This window comes from Podarcis liolepis, assembly GCF_965112155.1.
Source record: "Podarcis liolepis genome assembly, chromosome: 8".
Taxonomy (NCBI): domain Eukaryota; kingdom Metazoa; phylum Chordata; class Lepidosauria; order Squamata; family Lacertidae; genus Podarcis; species Podarcis liolepis.
The window spans coordinates 73,380,865-73,404,795 of NC_139560.1; the positions used below are offsets into that span (position 1 = coordinate 73,380,865).

At 42.7% G+C, this 23,931-nt stretch overlaps 1 protein-coding gene across 3 annotated transcripts in view; it reads left to right on the top strand.

Moving 5' to 3' along the window:
• The first annotated feature begins 384 nt into the window (after positions 1-384).
• Positions 385-23,931, top strand: part of CDH12 (cadherin 12) — a 601,545-nt gene continuing 577,998 nt past the window's right edge. For 2 of the 3 annotated variants that reach the window (XM_083519265.1, XM_083519262.1), the window contains exon 1: positions 385-797. The gene's annotated coding sequence lies outside the window, so the exon portion shown is untranslated. The remainder of the gene's footprint in view (positions 798-23,931) is intronic. The other variant, XM_083519269.1, reaches the window with a different exon arrangement.

Below are 23,931 nucleotides of genomic sequence, written 5' to 3' on the forward strand. Positions count from 1 at the left end.
AACTCGATGATTCACATGATGGAACACTGCCTGCATTAGTAGACACCAATGGCATGAGCAGGTGTTTGTGTGCAGGATAGCTGATTAATAGCACATGAATTGATCATTACTTACAGTTTGCTAGCTCTGAGTGTGTTGTGTTGTGTTGTGTGTGTGTGAGAGAGATGTCTGGAGGCTGACAGGCTTTGGACAGTTAAAAACACTTTTAGAGGCTTCGCAGGGTCACACTCCTTTCCATAATTCCAACTGGGCTTCTTTGCTTGGCTGGGGAGTCATTTCAAGGCAGCCTGGAAAGCTGCACTCAAGGGATGGAGGGGGAAGAGAGACAGGTTAGGCTTCAAGCAAGGGGTTAAGATGACTTTTGCCTTTCCTCCCCAACTAATAACATTTGAAATGCATGCTCTGCGCGTGTCTTTTTGAGGGAGGGTTGCAGAAGGGGAATCCTCTGTACCTATTGGCTAGGCTCTATCAGCTGCAGTTTAGCTGAAGCTGCTGCTAAAGAGCTGTATTGATCTGAAGGGTAAATGTGGGGAGAGAGAGAGGGAGAGAGAGATCCAGTCATTTCTGAGAAGAGAGACGACCTCTGCCAGTAAGGAAGTGGTTTCAACCCGCCTGCCTTTCTTGTTTTATCTTTGGTGAATGAAAAGAGGACGTCTGCGAAAACAGTTTGTTGCGACGGTGGGATAGCGAGGCAAGGTTTTCCCTTGGTCGAAGCTGCTGTTGCATATTCCTGCTGTTGCTGCTGCCGCCGCCGCCGCCGCCGCCGCTTGCTTCCCTGCTGCAGTTTCATAGAACAGGTAAGCCTTATAAAAGCAAAACACAAAACGGTGATGATGATACGCAATCGGGTGGCTTCTGTATCCTGAGATCCCAGACCCACAGGGATCGGCAGATTTGCAAACGCTGCGCCACTGGATGGCGAGGGCTTTTGCAAGACGGAGGAAATGACCTCGGGCATCCTTTTCTTCCTGGGGGAGGTTGTCCCGCACACAGTGACAGGGGAAACTTGACTAAGTTCTCAAGAAAGTGGATGAGTGTGTGATATGTATTGATCTGAGAGCGAGGAAAGGGGTTGCACGGCAGCAGCTCTGTGCAGGGAAGGGAAATAGCAAAGGTGCAGAAATATTTCCCTTTGCCTCTAGCTTAAAAGATGCACAGGTGGGGCTCTCGATGGTTTGAATTTGGTGGACCAGAGAATAGTTGTGTCAAATATTATGCAATATAGTTCATTAGAAGACTGCCTCCCCCCTTTTAAGGTACAGTGCAGAACTTGAGTGAGAGATTTCTGATGTTATTTGAAGGATTTTTTTTCTTAAATTGTGGCAGCTGTTTGAGGTGCTGAAAAGCTGACCTTTTAAAAGAGGGGGTTTGGTTCCTTTGTGTTCCAAAGAAAAGCACTGCAAGGCAACTTTTCTCCAGTTCCTATTACCTGTTGTTTAACTGGATTACAGGTTCCATTTCTAAGCAAGGATCTAATTCAGCAGTCGCAAATAAGACATTTCAGTGCAAGCACTGGAGCTTCCTTTCCCCCCAAATGATATTGCCCAAATTAATCATGTGGTGATAAGTGAAACTCACATAATTCTTAAATAAGCATTTAAATGAACTATTTAGCACCAAATTGTAAACATTCACCGAAGCCTTGTCTTTTGCATGTGAGAGATCGGGGTGGGAGCAGAGGAATCTTGCTTTCTCTCTCTAGATATTTAATCCCCCCAAATTAGAAATGTGACACACAGTTCTGTGACTTTGATAGCTTTGTATTCTGATCTTTACTAATAAGAGGCACACATATTGTCTAAGTTAAAGTATTTCCCATAGTGGGGGGGGGGGAGGAAATAGGTGGCCAATGGATTTTGTTTCTGGGTTCCGTGATCTTTCACAATACTGCACATCCCCTCATCCGTACATTGTAAAACATATCCACAAGATGCTTGTTAGGAAAATAGAAACTGCTGTACTGCTGGATGAAAACCAAGAAGGGGAAAAAAAGTCATTTGTATTTCCTTTGCTTTTATTGTTTTCCACTTCCAGCATGACCAACAAAAGCATAACCATTTCAGCATACAGAGCAGGTGTTAATGTCAAGCTATGCACTTTTCAATGCACACCTCACTGGATGCAAGGCAAAATATTATTAATAATAAGTGCAATGAATGGAAGAACAGTACTGAGAATTCAGTCTCTCATATTATTCATGAACTGGTCAGGAGGTCTTTATTTCTCCCCCATTAAGACTTGATTAGATGTTTCAGTGGTTGCTGTTGGGAGGGTTCCTAGGAGTTTTACAAATATGTCCCCAAGAAGGAGAAGCCAGATGGTTATACCACCAAAGTCATAAGCAGTTAATTGCAGAATTGATTTGTAGTCCTCTTGAACATATCAGCGCCTGAACTGTGGTGCTTACATCTTAACTGATCAAGCTACTTGCCTGATGCTCACCTGTACCAAGATCAAAGGGCCATTTTTGGAAACTGTGCAGTAATATAATCACTCTGTTCTCCATAATAAGGCACATCATGGTTTAATAAGGAAAGCTACACCAGAAAAAATACAGTTTTGTCTCCCCCACACATACATTTCACAACAATCATTGCTTGATACATTTTGTGCCTCCTTTGTTTTTTTGCCAGTCAGCTTTTGAATTCACTTGCAAAATTTCTGTGGTCTGTGCCAAGCCTTTGGCATTCCCTATCTGTTTGGTTGGACTGTACAGCAGCTGGAGACTGTGAGGTCTCCCACAGCTTATGTTCTATTCAGCATGGCAGAAGGAAGTTTTGCTCAACAAGAATATGCTCAGGACTTGTTAGCCCATCCACTTTCACAGCCAACTCAACAATGACCACTTGTTATATCTGCACCATACACTGGTGACCGATGCCAATCAATTCAATTTTGTTGCCTGCATCCAGGATAGGGCTGTCATTTTCTTGCCAAAATTAAAACAAGGACCTTCTTCGCAATCAGTAGTTCAAAATAGTTTTCAGCCCAGTTTACATTTAAAAGAAATTTTAATATTTTAATTTGAAACAAAAAAAAAAAAAACTTCCTATAAAAAAAAATTGTTAAGATGCATCTGCTATCCCTTGGCACTGAAATCCTAATAACATTTACTCAAATGTAAATCCCACAAGTTCAATAGAAGTTACTTGCAACAAGTATCCCGTTGGACATTATCTTACCAAGAGGGAGTCAGTGCAGCTTGTGTAATTTCATGCGCCACCCTGGTAACATCAGAAACACAGGATTGAATGGGAGGAGCCAGTGATGTCAACATCACCTCCTCTGAAAAATTAGAAAAACACCAATGAGGAAGAGAACTACACTGTGGATCATCCCAGATGACAGAGACCTTCTGAGATATGTTCTGCAGATGTCCTAAGTAGTGTGTTTGCTGCCACCTCCACAGTTGCAAAGTTGTTTACTTACCAAGCATTTGATAAGAATATATGTATTAGCTTTCCTTAGGTTGGATTGTCACATTAGCACTCTGTTGTAGTTGCCTGGAAAGAATATGTCCAGCCTGGGTAAGTCACGTAGCAAAGCAGCTGTCTCTCTGCATAGTAACCCCATCACTTTTCTGAATTACAATTAATATAGGAAGAGGGGTAAATTTATTAAGAAGACATCTGCTATACATCCAGAATTAATCTGATTCTGATGAATTGAGAACCAGTATGCCTTTTCACATGCCCAGTTGCATCATTAAGTGTGCATAGGTCTTTTGACAAGCTGCCATGATGCCCACATCTCTATCCCTTGCACCCTCAGTATGAATCAGACTCTTTCTGCTTCTAGCCTCCAGCTTTCACTTAGTAGCATATTCACTTGATGCTCACATAGGACATGAATGCAGTCAGACCAAAGCTGTTCTGGCCAAGCCAAGCCAAGCTATTGGAAGCAGCAGTCAGGGAAATCAGTACCATGGACAGATCCCAGTTGCCCTCGCTGGCTGGAAATGACTCCATAAAGTCACTGGGCTCATGTATGTAAGGTGCAATTCCATCTGAAGGTGTTTAGTTTGGTTTTATTAAACTTCTTAAATGCTATTGCGTTACCAGGTGGCAACAGCCCCAGCCCTCAGGGGTCATAAGGAAGGAACAAAGACTCTTACAATGTTATATGGAATTAAAATTAGGCCACAACTTTATTAAACTTCCGAATGTAGGAAGACCTTAGCTTAGGCCTTGGGCATGTATCCGGGGGGAACTGGGGCTCATCAGGGTAAATGGGATATGGGGGTGCTCTGCAAGATGTAAGTGTAGCAGGCAGCCAAGCCCATATCCTCACATGCAGGGTAGTTCACTGACGACCTTTCAGTGTATGGCCAGTGAACACCCATATATATATAACCCCTTTTAAGAGGGGACCCTGGAATCGCCACTGTAGGGGGGTGAGTCACCAATTCACCCCCTCCCCATTATAGGGAAGAAAAGACTAAAGGATTCCACCCAAGGCCATAACTGCCAAAGTTGTGACAAATTGCTATGGGGAAGACAAAACCTACCAATGAAGGAAAATTTCTTCCTGGTCCTTCAACAGCATCCAGTCAAAGAACATAGCAGCACCTGCTAAAGAGGAATAAAAAGTTAACCTGCAAACAGAAACATTAAACAAAGGGAGGGTAGGGAGGGTGAATCTCCAGAGCTACACCCCTATTTATAAATGGGGCTGGCTCCACCTCCCAGCAAGAAACCTGATTACTTAGGCTGGGTGTGAACCTCGAGAAATTAACACTGAGGGGCAAGCCAGCCGCTGCTTGCCAGTAAGCTCCCTGGGAACTGTAGCACCATGCACGATCCCGCAAAGGGCACCCACAATGTAAAGTGTGAGTGCTCATTTCTGAAAGTCCCAAGACTAATGCAAAGTTATATAAACAATGTCATAACAACACCATCATAGCAGACAAAACAGCTGTGGTAATCAACTAAAACAGGCATAAAAGTAACCATGCCATGCCATACCATCAAATACCTGGAGCAGAAATATCTCTCCACCTGGCACTGAAAGCATAACAAAGCCCATGCCAGGTGGGCCTTGCAGCGGAGAACATTCCACAGATGGGGAGGCAGCACTGTCCCTTGTTAGAACACTCCAAACCTCCCTCAGATGGAGTAACCAGAGAAGGGTCCTCAATGGTGATGTAAGAGTATGGGCAGATTCATGGTGGGAAAGATGGGTCATGGGCCTAAGTCATTTATGGCTTTATAGTTTACAACCAACACTTTGAATTGGGCCTGGAAATAGAAAAGAAATGCATGACCCATTCCGACTCTCTTCATGCTTATTCTGGAATTTGAAAATTGTAGGCAGATATTGAAAATGCACCAAGGACCAACATAATTAGGCTACTGTACATGGTTCTTTGAAACTGGACTTTATTTCTGCTGAATTCAGCTGAAAGCTGAAATATGTTTCTACACTGTGCAAAGCGTGGCATAATATTTAACCTGAAAAGGCACCCAAAATTCCTCTAAACTTGGCTTTTTGTTAATTCAACTTTCCAGATGATGGAAAAGATGCTCAAGAATGAAAACTAGCCCAAAGGAGTCCACTTGCTGACCTAAGATTTGAATCCAAATTTCCAAAGCTGTAATGTGAGGGTCTCTTTATTGTCATGTATACTTTAATTGCTAGATTTAAAGCTATTCCTCCTGGGGAATTTTATTGTTTCCTGTTAGTCAAGCTCACATTTCCTATTGTCAAAATCACTTTCTGTTTGACAATACCCAAACTGTACTTTTAAAAAGTGGTTTATAGCAATGAATATAATGATTTCAATCTAGAATGACAACACAATTAATACATTGCATGAAAATGATTAAAACCTTTGAGTCGGATTGTGTGTGTGTGTGTGTGTGTGTGTGTGTGTGTGTGTGGTTCACAGTGACCACATGAAGCGCCTTGTATCTGTAGCAGTTGGAAGCAGGCCATTGTGTTTCAAATCTGCTCTGTGTTCTTCTGATCGGATTCACGATTCAGGTCCAAATGTAGTATGTGAAATCTAAAGCTCTGTTTCACCCCCATTGGTTTAAGAGGAAAATCTAAAAATTGCTATATATTTTTTTCCCTTAGGGCATCTTCCCCTGAGATTTAATTGAAGTATGCGAAGCTGGCTTCTGAGTGCCTGAGAGTGGTGTATTCACTGATTTTGTTTTTAATTAAAGTCTTGCTTTTACCTTAGAAAAACCATACCTTTCCACACAGATTTTCTTCTTCAAAAATTACACACACACACACTGCTTTTTTCTTGGGGTACGCATACCCCTAAACATTTTGTGAATCTAAGTTTGGCCTCATTGAGGTGCAGTATTTCAATATGAGTAGGAAAAAGAAAGTAGCCCTAAACATCTTTTTTTATTATTTAGAGAAGGCTGCAGAGTATAGACCACTAAAGTGTTGATTTGTAGGATGTAAAAAAAAATACATCAACAAAATATCTCTTGACTTGGTGAGGTGAGCATAATAAAAACCCAGAGTTCCAACTTACAAGGATTTCATTGAAGTGTCCCCATCTGTTTGACGTCATTTGAATAGAATTTCTTTTCTTATTAATTGTTGAAGAATGGTTAAAGGAGGGGGGAGAAAGAATTTTTCAGCACAGCACTAAGTTGATTGGGTGTTTGTCTCCGTAAGCTACAAATTTGCACAGCCCTGGCTTTAAATGAGCATTAAGTAGATGAGAGGGTTCAGGGTAGCTTTTTTATGGTTCATGAATATCAATCTGGTAATATCCCAAGTCCCACAGTTTAAATATGGGATCTCTGCTCATGTATAAAATGAAAGTGTGTGTAATGTACATACACAATTTAAATGTGTTTGCATGCAGCCACTTCATTTCCAGCTTCTAACCCACTGATTTGTAAAGTGCTTTGAGAGGTCTTGAGTATGGAAGCTTCTGCTTCACAACGCCATTCTCTTCTATGCTATAAATGGCTCATAAAAATGCCTCCACTTTAAGTGTTATGTATAAACACACAGACGGCTTTGTGTGTGTGTATATATATACACAAACACACTTAAAGGGGTGACTTTTTTATGAGTCATTTCTAAAGGAGAATAGAATTTGGTTTTATATTGCACCTCTCATAGTCAAGGTATTGCAAAGCCGTTTTCCATGCACGTGAGTTACTGTTGGTGTCGGCGATAGAGGCTGCATAGACAAATGCTTCCAAGGAGGCGTATAGACCAGGGTCATCCACTACTCTTTTTGAAAAATGGACTATGATCTTCAGCTTTTACTCAACGAGCTGGTTGCAAAAGGCACAGTAAACCAGAATCCAGCATTTTATAAAGGCAATGGCCCCATAAAACCTCAGAACAGCTCCTTTCTCCTCCCTGTTCCCTGTCCACTCCTCCCTCCAGCACCTGTTCTATAGTACTATAGAATTTAGTCGACAATTGGATTTCAAGAAACTAGGCATCACAATAGGACATACATTTCTGTAGTAGAGAACATTTGAGTCCACTTTCAGGAGGACTTGGGAGCTGGTTGTGTTCTACAAAGACTAATATCTTCGGGGAGAGAGTATATTATGCATTTATGTAATTGGTTTTGTGCTGTCTTGAGATGTACTTAGCTCTCTCGTGTTGGTTTCTTGGAGGTAAAACCTAGCTGCTTTAAAGTAGGGCTATAGGTTTTTAGCGATGCACGTAGAAAATGTTAGAACCTGGACTTACTGGCCCTTTAGAACGTAATGCGTATCACTTTGCTTATTTCAAACTGTGGCATCCCACCCTTCTTGCATTTGAGATTCTCTTGTTTCATCTTCTGAGTGGGGTCCCAGATCTATGGCCCAAAGTCCTGCCCACCACTGTAGGTTATTCAGTCATTCCTCTGATTGCTTGGAGAGAGGATAGCCCTAGATGCAATTTCATAACCCAGTTATCAGAGGTAGCTGTTTAAATCTCCTGCAAAAGCAGAAGGCAGGGTGATCATGCTGATACTCACAACCAAGTTATCCCAAAGCAATGGAGCTTTCCTGATCCCAGAGTAAGAAAGGATTCCCCCAAGGAATCCTGGGAACTGTAGCTTGTTAAGGGTTCTGGGAATTGTAGCTCATTGAGGAGCAAACTTCAGTTCCCATGTTTCTTTAGGTGTGAGTTAATCAATGAATTAACCAAGGCTTTAATCAATTCATTGATAGTGGCCAATTTTAACAAGCCAGTTTTACTTGGTTTCTTGCAAATTAAGGGCCTCTAATGCTATTTTGGGGTAAGTTTGGTCATATGTATGTATGTATAGATAGATAGATGATAGATAGATAGACAGATAGATGATAGATAATGATTTTCTTTCTCATAATGAGTGATAGAGGTTTTGATTATCTGCATTGAGTTTTTGGCCATATGCAAATTTATTTAAGCCCAATAAATTAATTAATAACTTGGAGTAGGGAGATTAATCACCTACAATTATAAAAGTGGTTGACAGCTTGCTGTTCACAGCTGGTTAGAAGACTTCTCTTTCTAGTTTATGTTGTTCTGCAGCACAGTTAATGGGGTTGATATATTCTGCCCTAGAGATGGTTACAATTCATTAGCGTGTGCAATGACTCTTCTATAAATATGACAAGGCAATATACACATTTTCATATAAAGTTCTTTGGAGCCCTATAAACTTTGCAGCTGTTCTGTTCATCACTCATAAGTTCCCCAGCATTTTTTTTATTTTTAACACAGAGAGACAAATTCCTACTATAGGCAAATGTCCATTCACCTGCACAGTTCACTTCTAGGATGAAATACACAGCTACGGGAAGAGCTAAATGTTTGTTGCCTGTTTGTGAGACTTTTGATCATTGTGATCTCCTGCTTACTCGGCAGGCCCTACCAAGGGCCTACTCGGTAGTGGCACCTTGGTTATAAAGCTCTCTTTCTAGGAATATCCAGTTGGTAGCTATTCTACTAGTTTTAGGTATGGTTAAATAAATCCAATTCTGCTCAGCTTTCAGTGGATGATGTATTTAATTTCTACTTTGCTGCCTGTTTTTACTGCTGATTGTTTCTGCTTTTGCTGCTTTTGGGGGGCAGTTCTGTTAATTTTTAATATTTTAACTGATGTTTTTAATGGCTGTTGCTAGCCACCTTTGGGCGTGAAAATTAAGATTAAAATGTTAAAACAAATATATGTAAATCACCTTTTCCGTTCCAGACACTTGTTTGGGGGTTGTCATATTTGGGCTTCCTACTGTAGAACTGAAAATAATGCTTACATCATCTACTTCAGGCATGTAAATAACTGTTCACCTGTGGCAAATAAAAATTCCATATAAGACAGGAAACATTTGTAAAGTGAAAGCGAGGGCCTTCCCTGACCCCTGCTTTCTTTAGCCTGTTGATGTGTCACAACTGACTGATATATGTAGTTGTCCTCTCACTGACAAATTAGTGAAAGAAAGGGTGTGGCCACACCAAATGGAATGTTTTGAGGAATCCAGTGTTCAAAACAGAATGATGGACTCAGAGCCAGAAGTAGATTATCTGGTAGGATGAATATGCTAGATTCCCAGCAGGTGGGTCCTTATTGCTTACTGAGGGGGTGAGGAGTTTGGCATGATGCAAATACAATAGTGAAGCTAATGTGCTGGTCCTACTGGTGCATTGATTGATTGATTGATTGATTGATTGAATTTATATACTGCCCTATACCCGGAGGTCTCAGGGCAGTTCACAGAAAAGATCACAATGTATAAAATCAAAATAAGAACAATAATTACCCAACAACACCCCCACCCACCAAAAGAGGCACATTTTAAAAGGGTAGAATATGTCAATCAGGTCAACCAAAGGCCTGGTTAAAAAGGAATGTTTTTGCCTGGTGCCTAACGGTGTATAATGAAGGCACCAGGTGAACTTCCCTGGGGAGAGCATACCACAGACAGGGAGCCACTGCAGAGAACACCCATTCTTGTGTTGCCACCCTCCAGACCTCTAGAGGAGGAGACACATGAAGGAGGGCTTCAGAGGATTATCTCAGGGTCTGAGTAGGTTCATATGGAAAGAGGCGGTCATCATTTACACGACATCAACCTCCCCATCACTTTCTCCCTTCCCCTCCCCCTCTCAGTAAGCAATAATGATCCACTTGCTGTGTATCTGGTGTAGCAGCTCTGCCCCAGCTGCTCACAGCCCAAACCTTTAAACCCATAATTATTTTTGAGGTTTTTACTGTGAATTATAAGTGTGTGAAATAGACAGACAGAGGGACCAACTTTGATTATGAAATGCATCTAAAGGACTCCTGCAGATTGCAACTTTCTGCAATCATTGCAACGGAAGGAAGGAAGGAAGGAAGGAAGGAAGGAAGGAAGGAAGGAAGGAAGGGAAAAGTACCTTAGGTACTGGACAGCAACAGAAAAGGTCAAATAGTAGTTGCTGTATGTAGTGTGAGTGAAAAAGCAAGCAAAACAACACCAAGCAGTCATTCACACGGAACATCATGTGCACATAACTTAGTGTTCTATCTTGAATGATGGCGGCTGACCTGGGAGCATTTCAGGTTCTTCAGATATAACGTGGATGGAATGCCATTGCTCTCTAAGTGGCTTATAACTGACTTAGATTGGATGCTGGCATTTGAAATAATGTACTAACCTATTCTGTGAGCTGCTCTGTAGAAAATTCCCCTGGTGGTGTTCCTTTGAGCTACAGCTTGGATATCAGCTTGACCCACCTGGGCTGAAATGTCAGTATTCTTGGCATATATAGAAGAGCCCTAAGGCTGAAATCAATTACATCCAAGTAAATGTGTTTAAGGTTATTAAGTTTTGCTCTTTAGATTCTTTTCCTCCTCGGCCATCACTACGGAGCTGTGTGAGACATCAGAGAGAGAGGGAATCTTTTTTTTTTTTAAAAAAAAAAAACAAACACCAACAACACACAATGCATTTCCCTCTACATTCCTTTAACTATTTTGCCTAGACCCTTTCAAGCTCACCTTAAAAAGCAGTGGTGACTATGTGGAAAAGCAGATGCAGATGTTGTTGTTGTTTGCCTCTGTCCCCCTCAGGAGGCAACGGAGTGCACCTTCTAGGGTGAAGTCAAACCATTGCATTAGCAGCATCAAAGTGACCTCCCTGGGGTGCAAGCCTGGGCAGCGTGTATGGAGGTCCTGGGCTGCCAAGATGACAAGACACCCCCCTCCTTCGCCTCACTGATGTGGTCCAAGGGAGCAAAGGATAGCAGAGCAAAATGTTTGGCACCAGATTGGCTGCAGGAGTTGCCAAAATAAGGCATACAAGGCACAATCCAACAATCATAGGGACTCCACTCTGGATTTGTGTAGAACATAGTCTGTATACTTTCCTTCTCCCAATGAAATTATTTATTTATTTATTTATTTACTATTATTACTATTATTACTTTATTTATACCCCATCCATCTGCCACTCTGGACAGCTCCCAAGAGAATATTAAAAACACGATAAAACGTCAAACATTAAAAACTTCCCTAAACAGGGTTGCCTTCAGATGTCTTCTAGAAGTCAGGTAGTTGTTTATTTCCTTGACCTCTGACAGGAGGGCTTTCCACAGGGTGGGCGCCACTACCCAGAAGGCCCTCTCCCTGCTTCCCTGTAACTTCACCTCGCAGTAAGGGAACTGCCAGAAGGCCCTTGGCACTGGACCTCAGTGTCCAGGCTGTACGATGGGGGTGGAGACGCTCCTTCAGGTCCCACAAGGCAGTGGATGTTTGTGATCAAAGTTTTCTCAAAGCCAAATTGCTGTGGAAAGGTAGAGAACTGAATTTCATTTGTGGGGGGGAGAGGATGAGAGAACCAGAATTGACATCCAAACTCCCCAAAGTCATCCCTAGCACCCATTAGCAATCCTCAGTCATGACTACACATCCAGCATCATTCTGGGTGATAATGGTGAGAGGAAAGGAAAGCATAGCCATAGAGAAGGACATTCCTTTTTACCTCTCCCCTCTTGCTTCCACAACTGTTGCTTTTGCTGTGTTAAGGTCAGGGGGAAGGATTTGTTCAGCTGCAGGGGCTGTCAGGGATTGAAGCGTGACAGAAGGACAGGGCCCTGCTTGTAGGCGTTTGATTTAGCTGAGGGACATTTCTGGGTTTTCCCTGATTTTGTGTGGGGATTTGCCCTTCCTTTAGCTGTGAATTTTCACGTTTTCAGCTGGTCTTTCAGGATGAAAACAAACCGCCTAACACAAACAGCAGGGAAATAAGTCTCGGTTGAAATGTCGGCTTAGGAGAACTCACAGGAGAGCCAACCCCTCCTTTTTTAATGTAGTGTTTGGCTTCCTCACAGTGCAATACCCCCAAATTCCTGCAGTGTCCCCAATTAAAGCAAAGCCTGAGGATGTATTAAAAACTGGGAGGAAATCTTTGAAAGGTTCCTCTTAATTGGTTCTGAGATTCAGGCCTGTTATCAGAACTGAACAGAGAAGAATCAGTATTAACACCTGGACTCATGGCTATGCAAAATCCAGAGTTCCTAAAGCAGCAATTAAATGGCTTAATCTTAAAACCCTCCTAGGTTCAATTCAGTAAAACTGCTCTGAAGGGCAGTGCTAATTCTTCATGAATTGCCGCTTCACATTAGCCAATGCTGTTTTAATTTCCGTACCATCCCTGCCAGACTCTCCTCTGAGCTGCTTGCAAGGCTTTGAAGCTCTCCATCCCTAGTGACTTTCTTATTTGTCCTTTCAACAAGTATGAGTGATAAATATTTGTGTGCGGAAAGGCAGTTTTGTGTGTGTTTGCATATATGTGCATGCCACATTTTTTGGCATGGCTGAAAAATGATTCACCACTTTTGATAATTGTTTTGGCACTGCTTGCAAAAATGTTTCCCCGTTCATTTACATTGCCCTCTGTTCATTTCCCTCTCTGTTTGCTTCTCTTGCTCCCAGTGGTATCATCACACAGCCAAATCAGATTGGATACATAACAGTCATGATATCATCACGCTCATGACGTGATCCCTAATGAGCTGGGATCACACACTTGCTCAGGAAGGGGAAAGAATAACTAATTGGGGAGAAGGAGTTGGTGCCACAGCAACAGCAGCTAAACAGAACTCTGGGTGGGGGCAGGTGGGGGCAGGAATGCATATTCCATACCCTCCAACATTTCTCAGATGAAAAGAGTGACGCCCCATTCCATAACGATAATTTTACTATTTATACCCCACACATCTTACTGGGTTGCCCCAGCCACTCTGGGCAGGTTCCAACATGTATAAAAACATAATAAAACATTAAACCCTTCCCTATAAAAGGTTGCCTTCAGATGGCTTGGGGTCGAATAATTCCTTACCCTACAACATTTCTCCAATGAAAATAGTGACGTCCTATGGAAAAGAGGGACATTCCAGGATCCAGTTAGAAACCAGGACACTTTTCTAAATCAGGGGTGTCTCTTGGAAATATGGACATTTGCAGGGTCTGATATTCCACACGAAGCATTTTTCCAGGAAACATTTGTACCCTTCAAAAAATACCTATTTTTCAGCTCCAGCAATAAAACCTGGAGATTTTTTGGCACAACCCTACATATATGTATCATCATTAACCTGGAAGCAAAAATGGCAATAAATTTAAGCCAACCATTAAACCAATTCTCTGTACTGAGAGTGTGTGAGAGAGCACACACACACACATTCAAATGCCTGAGCCGGACATTTTAATAGAATATAAGTCCTTGGAGCATTAACAAATTCTGGAGCTTTTAAATCAACTGTGACCTCTTCATTTAGAAGGCTGCTCCAGTAATGCAATGGCTCACTAAGGTTAATGATGGATCATGGCACGGTGCGATTTGCAGAGTGTCATTTAGCCCGTTATATTCCCCCAATGTTTGCTTGGGTCAGGTTATCGCATCTAAATAATGAGCCGAGCCACCCCTTCCTCCTGGAGATAGCCAGTGATTACTGGAAAGCTCACTTTGCTGGACCAGGAGGCGCCAAGCCTTGCTAGCTGCTGGTAAATTATGATGCTACAGTTAGAGGCTGATAAAAGCAGACCAGGGTCAGGGTTCTTAGTGACCGTGTGACACCTGCCTCTTGTGACTCCATCTGGGTGAACAGACGGCCTAGCTGTTAGTCAAAATGAGACCTTTGACTCCCTCTCTGTTTTCTTGCTACTGGCTTTTTCCCCCTTCCAGTGGGGAAGGTTAGGTGACCTGACCTGCTGTGGCAGATTATTTACAATGAAAGCTGCCCCTATTTCTTTCCCCTTGCTTCCACTGAGGTCCACAACATGGCCTGCATGCAAAGTGCCGCCAGTGTGCCAGTCTGAAAGCACACTGATAGCTTCCAGAGGCTTTTCATTTATTGCAAATGTCACGCTGCCGGGCCATTCCAGGCACCTAGAGGAAAGGGATGGAGGCGACGTCGCTGCCTAGCTGTGAACTTGCTACAGAGTGAACACAAACATTTCTTTCTCAGGGCTGCCAACCTTTCTTCCCTCTGCGGGGATTGCTGCAAGGAGGCACAATTGTTCTGAAAGAAACCGAGATGATAAGAACGGGCAGCCGACAGTTCTGAATGCATTTGGATGTTTGCAGGTTGCCTCCCTCTATTCTAGGGCTTTCAAAACAACAACAACTGATAGCACAAAGTGCCTTGTGTCAGCTGGGTCTCCACGTTTCGGCCACATCTTTGTCCACCACCATTGATCTTCCCATCAAGAAACTCCCGATACGTTTCTGCAAACCCCTGCAATTTCTAGGGACACCAGTCTGCAAACCACTGCTCAGTAGTGCTAAGAGAACATTCAGCATTTATGGTGAACGCACGCCAAAGCTGAAATCTGTTGGCACTGAGAAACAGATTCATTAGCTTTTCCTGCTTCCACGATTTATGGTCTGGTGAGTTACAGAAGGGAAGAAAAAAATCTAAAGCAAGCAGTTTTGTTACCAAACTATATAAGTAACAGATAAAAAAGAGAGCGACCAACATCACCCTGGATATTGGAGGGAAATAGATTGTCTGCTTTTTCTAAAAGATGTTCCATCAGTTTCTATCACGAGCAAAAGACCTGAAGATTACATGATACAAGGATTCATTCGGGGGAAAAGCGACTGATGCTTTAAAAGTACAGGGGTGACCCCCCCCCCTCACTGCTAACATTGCTGTTAAACTTTCCATCTCAGAAGAGAATAAGAAAAGGGACCACAGGAAGCTAACAAGTGGTCATTAGTGGTAGGTGAAAGAGCCATTATTATTATTATTATTGTTTCAAATACATTATTTTCAAAACGTCTTTCAAGAAAGAATCTCTCAGCTCCCATGCGTTGCAGATCTTTCTTTTTCTTTTTTCTTGTCTGACTGAATCAAAACTGGGAAATGCTATACGATGAAATCATGTGGTGACCATTTCGAAAGTACAACTGGAGAGACGAATGTGGAGAGAGGGAAATGACTGAAGCATTTCATTAAATTGTGAGCATTTGCCTCATTAACATTGTAATACCGGTCCAATTTTAAAGCTGTCTTCAACACTCATTAACCCAGCTGCATTCTCAAATTCACTTACTGTGAAAATAGAGAAAAGAACAGCTTTAGAAACATTGGCTATATAATTATTTCCAAAAAGTTTTGCACACTTCATTGCACTGAAGGCTTTGACATTCTCTGTTCTTGGAAGTCTTCGATACTGCTCAATTCCATGTGTCATTTGAAGCCAGTGGTCTGTCGGCAGCCACACCCATCAGCCAAATGTCAACTAAGCTTCATCCATCAATACAGGTCAATGACATTATTGACCCACATAAGTACCTCAGACCCCTACCTGCTGGGTAGCTAGCATAGTGGCCCTGCCCTGCTTGGAGAGTTGCTTTGGAATGTGGTAAGTGTTTAGGGAGTTGGCCTAGGTCCTGGGAGACCAGGATCCAAAGCTTTTAGCCACTGGATGACCTTAAGCCAGCCAACCTATCTCACAGAGTTGTTGTGATGATAAAAATGGGAGCTGGTTCTTTCCTCCACATGCTGCCTTCAGTTTCTTGGAAGAAGGGTGGGATATAATTGTAGGATATGTGCATTGAAAGTGTAATGCTGTGAGCTTGTGTGATGTAGTGGTTAAAGCCCTGGGCTAGGATCTGGGAAATCAGGATTCAAATCCCCACCTATGGTGACCTTATGCCAGTCACTTAGGCTAACCCAGGGATAGGCAAACTCAGCCCTCCAGATGTTTTGAGACTACAATTCCCATCATCCCTGATCACTGGTCCTGTTAGCTAGAGATGATGGGAGTTGTAGTCCCAAAACATCTGGAGGGTCAAGTTTGCCTTTGCCTGGGCTAACCTATGTCACAGCATTGTTGCCATGCAGGCGAGCCACCTTGCCCGTACGGCAGAGGGAGCACGGGGCCACGCGATGTCATCGTGGCGTGTGTGACATCAGCATGTCCCGTGGCATATTGATGTCACTCACACACATGGCGGGGGCATGCTGACATGTCAGGCAGACAACCCACAGAGTGGGCACCATTTCCCTTCATTTAAAATTTTTGGGGGCCTGGGCATCCCAGGCACCTATGTTGTCATGAGTGCTTTAGTTCAGATTTTTGCATTGCAGGGAGTTGGACTAGATGACTCTTCGGGTATCTGCCAACTATACAATTCTATGAACTATTGTGGTTGTTGTTGTTGTTGCCTGTGTAAGCTGCTGCTTGGCCATCTCAGATCTAAACCTTAACTATTTTCCATAGCAAACACTGCTCACATTTGTACTGCTCTTTGTACCGCTTACACGGAAAGCGTAGATTCCTGAAATCTCTTAGCAAGATGTCTGGCTGATTATTTCCCATCCTACCTGGAGGTCATTATCAGCTACTTAGTGCTCTTTGATTATCTGACAGGTGGCTATAAACCTTGATGAATGCCCCCTGCCAGCAGAGCAAAATGTGAGTGCCCTCCCCAAAAAGTTTGTGAATCCTAATAACATAGATTATATGATTGATGTGCAGTATGCCATTTAATTACAGGAATAAATGAGGAAGAGGAAACTTGTCACTTCCCCATTTATTATCCCGTAATTAGACGGCCACTAATCAGGCCTTCTGATTGGCCAAAGGGATTTTAGATATAATTGACTGTAGCTCACCATTGCAAAAATGCAAAGGGGAAAGATAATCATGAAATAATTTGTGGTAGGAGAAGAGAAAACCGGATTCTTTAATAATAATAATAATACCGTGAACAGACCTGCATGTTTAGAGGCGAGTAATTTAGTGCAGCTAATGAAATGCTTCTCCTGTACAATGACAGAGTACTTTTTCAATACCTAATATTTATGCATATGTGATTTTTGGAATGCAGCATAGATCAATACTGTAGAGGAAAGCAAGGCATTCATCTTGGTTTGGACTCGTATGTAATACATTCTGCATACTTTGCTTAACATCAAAACCCAATAAATAGACCAAATGGATGATGATAATGGCACATCTCCGGGGTCATTATATCCTAATTGTGGCATCTTAATGCCGAGTGCAAGATTTAATTAAATCTTAAAATGGATCAGGTTTTGCCAATCTGGCCGGGCCAAGGCACCATATTTTCCTTGAGGTTCTTCCTCTGCTATCTATGAATGCCTGTTTTCTTTCAAAGGACTGATGTACAAAGCCACTGTTGCTTTAGGTCATGCGCATGTGCTTTCATGTTTGCCCCTGCCCTGGCATGGCCTCTGCTCAGATAGGTTTTACAAGATTTATAGTATTTTTAACCAAAGGGCAGGCCTGGAGAAAGAAATTGAATGTGCTTCTCACATGCAGGAAATCTACTGCCCTGTTTAGCCCCAATTCAAAGGGCAGATCTACACACATGGTTTTTAACATTAAGGAAAGGTTTTGATAACATAGATAGACACATGACATCCTACCTTTTATGTTCATAACGCATTATGAGCTTGCATTTTGTATCACTTAATTCTTATTCATTTTATGCTGCTAAATTGGTGAAATACTGCTCATATGTCCCTATGTAGCGTTTTACTTCTTTCTTTCTTTTTACTGCATTCAAGCTCTGATCCACCTGCAATGGTATTTGAGTGCCAGATAGGAAAGGAGAGAGAGAGAGAGAGGGAGGCGGAAATAAAATGTGGCACCAGAGGACAGAGCAGTGCAACCACCAGCAGGGAAAGAAACTGTTCTTTGGAAATGGTGTTGCTAGGTATTACAGTGGTACCTCCAGTTACAAACATAATTTGTTCCAGAGGTCCATTCTTAAGCTGAAACCGTTCTTATCCCGAGGCACGCTTTCGCTAATGGGGCCTCCTGCTGCACGTGCACCACTGGCGTGTGATTTCCGCTCGCATCCTGGGGCAAAGTTCACAACCAGGAGCAGCTACTTCTGGGCAGCGGAGCTCGTAACCTGAAGTGTTCATAATCAGAAGCGTTCGTAACCAGAGGTACCACTGTACTTAGGGGTTGCCATACATCCTGGAATTCTAGGACATGTCCTCTTTTGGGGGTCCTACATGCCCATCCAGGGGGAATTTTACATTTTAAAGCAAATGTCCTGGATTTTTATAATAATAATAATAATAATAATAATAATAATAATAATAATATTGTGTGCTGGTGGCTCTGGTTCAGGCTGTGGCTCTGGAATGGGCAGCGCAGAGCTATCGGGCGATTGCCTTAAAAAAACTCAACAACTTTTGTGTCTGGATTTTTACTTTTTGAAATATGGCAATTATATGGAAGTATGCTTTTTTTTAAAAAAAAAGGTCAAAAACATTTTAATTAAGAAGTGTGCCCTGTGATGTTTTAGAACAACATATCTAATATTGTTGTAATAGGGGGAAATAATGTTAACAGGTCAGTGTTGATGCAACCCAAGAATTTTCTATAGTTTGGATCCCAATGCATCGCTTCTCATGTAGGGGTAGGGGGAGAATTTTGTGCAGCTTAAAATCTTTTCAAACTGATATGAGAACAGAAACACAGCTAACATTCAGAGTTTGCATTTGCCCAAATGCTGTGGAGTCATTCTCTAACCTCTCCCAGACTTGCAGAGTGCACAAAATAATTATTAGTTGAAAGCAGACCTTTAAAAGGTGCATATTAGTGAAATTATCATACAGAAATGCTCTGTACATGGAGAAATTGCTTGCAAAAATGTGTGTACTAGATAAAGTTTCTGGGAAAATGTGCAGAAATATCCATGCATATTTTGTGTGTGTGGAAATGTAACCCAAATGTAAGTAACCACCAGCATAATTGGATTTCTGTTGAGGTACTGATCATTCTTTATTTTTAATTCAGATTAGATGAACACATGAAAATATTACACATAATAACTATTTCAGCAATGTAAATATATTGAGTCACAACAGCACTGATTGAAGAGAGCCAGAAGAATAGTTTCAGCCTGATCTTAGCCATCTCTCCTCAGAAGTAAATTCCCTCCTCCTTATTTCAGTGAAGTATATTCCCAAATGCATGGGATATTAAGTTTTGGCTTTAGCATAGAGCTGTCAATGAGCCCTTTAGCTCTGTCAAGCCTTCACCAACATTGCCAAAGAGTGACCAAGTAGCAGGGGAGATGGTGTCAGGAGATGGCATGGCAGTAATTCCATAGGAAGTGTTGTGTCTATGACCCAAGTGGTCACGGACTGGCAATACAACAGGGAAGAGGAAGAGGGGTGTAGTCGGGACTGGGACACACTGGAGATTGGGAAGGAGAGGTTGGTGTAGGAAGGTGAAGGTGAAGGAGGAGGATGAGGGGATGAGGGTTATGCACAGGAACCGCAGCAACAGGACCCATCACCAGAGCCACAGGTGTCTCTGTCTCCACAAACACAGTGGGCTCTGAGGCCTAAGGAGCAGCAGGCAGGGCGCTCCAGGAAGCTGTGGCAGGCAAGGACCCACAGCCCAGCTCCCTAGCTCACCAGCTGGGGCTTGCTAGCTCTTGGATGAAGCTGGTGTAGGCTCAGGACAGCTGAGGGTCACCTGCCTCATCAAGCCCAGATGCTGCAGTCAGCATGCAAAGTACAAGAGGGAAGGAGAGCTGAGGTGCTGTGCTTGCTCAACTGCCCATGTTGAAGAAACTCAATTTAGATGTTCCAAGATGTTTGTGGGACTTTGGACCTGTGGATTGACCCTGGACTGGGGACTTGACTTGCTGTAGAACATAACTATAACTATAACTATAACTATAACTATAACTATAACTATAACTAAACAACTATAAAACTATCTATCTATCATCTCCTAACACACACAATAATAATCTATGGTTTATCAATGCTCAAAATGCTTCACATATGGTAACCCAGCAAGCTTCACAACAACCTTATCCCCCATCTGCCCCTGTTTACCACGGACAGCTTATATTTCCTAGCCCATGATAAAACTGGGGAGAACAGAGGCCTTCAGGTTGTCCATCAGCCCCCAGAGAGCAGGTCATTTGGTCACAGTCTTCCCAACTATGGTGAGGTGCATTGTAGTTTTGTTTAGACCATAGTACTCATTTGTAACTTTGCATCTTTAAAACACATTAGCATATGTAAATATCATGCAAATCTTTTCCCTCTTTTGCCACCTTTTTTGGGTGAAGCATGTCCTCATCTTTTTCAGTGGTGCATAAGTGGTCACCCTACTCAGAGCAGATGTGCGATTTCAATGTAGGATCTTCCTTGGTCACACAGCTGAGTGTCTTCACCACCATGATGTTCAACGGCCACTTATCTTCCTGGCAGGAAATGTTCACCTGCTGAATTTCTGAGGCAGTGCCCTTTAAAGGAATAAGAATGGGACAAAAAAGTGATACCTCTCATTATTGCTTCTCTGCTATTGATAAATGCATTCTGCCCTTCCGAAACTTTTGCACGGAAGTTAGAATTCAGAGACACCTCCCACTCTTCCCTTGATTTCTCTTTTTCTCCTAAATGGGAAAGGTAAAGATTCTGAAGACATTGCTCCAAGGAAGATACAGAGAAAATAATATTTTTCCAAGCAGAAATGCGGTTCAAGAAAGTGGAAACGTCTGGAAAGCCTGCCCATGGGACTAATAAGTCTTTGGTAATGATATGCAGCTGCAAGCTGTTTAGCTCCTAGCTGCACTTGCTAGGGAGCCCAGCAGCCTAGCCTAACTATCTGCAAATAACATATTCTTCCATGTTATTTCCTCAAGCCAAAACACACTCATTCAGAGTTAGCCTATAGTGATCTCCCCATAACTATTTCTTTGCCAGTTTCATATAATTCCACAAGGCTTCTTTCTATTATATTTTATACTATCTCTCTTAGGAAAGTGAAATACACAGCTAAATGAAAATGGACTCCTGACATTTCCCACACCATTTGTGGGTGGCAGAATTTGGAAGGGAGGGCATTTTGCTAAATACAGTGGTGCCTTGGTTTAAGAACAGCCCTGTTTAGTAACTATTCGGTTTACGAACTCTGCAAAACTGGAGGTAGTGTCCCAGTTTGAGAACTTTACCTCGGTCTAAGATGGTGGAAGGGCACCGGTGACAGGAGGCCTCATTATGGAAAGCACACCTTGGTTGTAAAACGGACTTCCAGAACAGATTAAGTTCATAAACCGAGGTACCACTGTATATATTTTAAGGGATAGAGTTGAATAGAGTCTTTTTTTTCTCCAGAAAACTCTCTTCTGAGAAAATTTTGGCTCACTTAAAAACAACAAAACAACAACAACAACAACTCCACACTGCTTGTTCCTGTTGGTGCCTGAAGAAAGCAAAGGACTAAGATAAGAGTCTGGAAGGCACTCGGTTCCCATGGATTTTGGAATGTGGGAGAAACCATGACCTTTAAAGTGGCATGATAGTGCTTTAAATCAGTGTTTCCCAACTGGAGGCCATATGGCCCCTGCGGGGCCCCCAGGATATTCCAAGGGGGTCACAGGTGAAAATTGTGTAAATGGAGGGTTACAGCATGAGGCTTGAAGGCCACAGAGGGAAGTGAGAAGTGAAGGGGGGGAGAAGCACTTTTTAAAAATCCCGAATGGCAAATCATAAGCAGGTAAAGGGGCAGCCCACCAGGACCTAACACTCCTTTTTGCCACATGCGTTTTCTTGGAGGAGTCCTGGTTTGTTTCCAGTGGGAAAGTGCAATTGCTGAGGCTCTCGTTTTGACCAGTAGAGCCTGCAATCCAGACCTCCCAGGTCAGGTAAGTGCGGTGGTGAGATGGCAATGGGCAGGGCTGGGTGAGCTGGAGGTGCTTGTTGCCACCGCCAGTGCTGGTCCCAGTGGCAGCCTGGGCCTGACTCTGCAAGGTTCAGGGTGCAATCCACCCCAGGGCCTTCAGATGTTGCTGAGGGTGCAGGGCCTGTTGGCAGCGCCTAGCTGAGTGGGGTTGTATGGTGCTGCTGACTTGCATCTGGTAATTAACTGTCTACTCAGAAGAAAGCCACATTGAGGTAAGAGTGTGGGGGGCTATAGTGCTTTATCTAGGCAGCCAGGGCTCCTCTGGATGACAAGATCTTTTTGCACCAGGTCAGTGAGGACCACTTGCTTTCTGAAATTCTCCCATATATGCAGAACCCCATGTGTGCCTTCTGGACTTTATCTGTAGGTTGCCCCCTCTGTGTCTAAGGTAAAAGTAAAAGACCCCTGACCATTAGGTCCAATCGTGACCGACTCTGGGGTTGCGGCGCTCATCTCGCTTTACTGGCCGAGGGAGCCGGCGTACAGCTTCCAGGTCATGTGGCCAGCATGACAAAGCCGCTTCTGGCGAACCAGAGCAGTGCACAGAAACGCCATTTACCTTCCCGCCAGAGCGGTACCTTTTTATCTACTTGCACTTTGGCGTGCTTTTGAACTGCTAGGTTGGCAGGAGCAGGGACTGAGCAGGGATTCGAACCGCTGACCTTCTGATCGGCAAGTCCTAGGCTCTGTGGTTCAACCCACAGCGCCACCCGCGTCCCTTTCCTGTGTCAAATAACTGGGGTCAAATAAGTGTTGTTTACTTTCTATAATACACTGAAGATGGATTTCCCTTGGGAGGTTGTGGACTCTCCTTCCTTGTAGGTTTCTAAGCAGAGGTTGGATGGCCATTGAATGGCTTTAGCTGAGGTCCCTACATTGCAGGGAGTTGCACTAGAAAGATGACCCTTGTGGTCCCTTCCAGCTCTATGATTCTATGTTTTTTCTGCTTCAACAACATTTCATTATGTTCCTATCACTTTATGTAATTGTATTTTGTATAAATTATAAAAAAATATAAATAAAACATGTACTATTTACAAACAGAACATTCAAATAGCTGCCTTTCTACTGGTAGGATGGGGGCATGGGCATAGCCAGGAGTTTAGTTACAGGGGCAGAACCTCAGATTCGTATTGATTTGTGTTGATTTTTACTTTGTTGGGGGGCAGCTGCCCCCCATCCCCCTTGGCTACACCTATGAGGGGGTCCACAGGAAGGAAACAAGGTTGGAAGGGGGCCACGGTCAGAGAAAGGTTGGGAAATACTGATTTATATGAATGTTGTGGGTGAATGGTGTATGTGGGTGTGTGATGACTAACTTCAGTCCATTGATTTTCTGGAAATTCACTGAATATGCCACCAGATGATGATGATGATGATAATCCAATAAATACTTGCAGTCTTATAATTAAAAGACCATTGTAAATTAATTGAATGACAGTTTATTGCAAAGTTTATAATCTTTCTCTCTTTCTTTTTTATATGCTATGCTTTATGAAATTTATTGAGCCACAAGGCATGAAAATACATGATAAAAAACCTTGTTAATAGCAATGCACCTAATGGCTATAAATACATCAGATAAAAATTCATTTACTGCACTGCTTAATTAGCTGCCACCTATTTCCACAACTAGATGAAATCTGGTTTACAGAGCCATGCGATGCAGGATTGCTATTTTTTCTGCCCATTTAGGAAGGTTAAGAATGCAATTAATTGGGAAGGTAAACATCCAGTTGTTTGCTAAGCTCTGCCATAATGGTGTGCAAACACATACAGGACATTTTGAT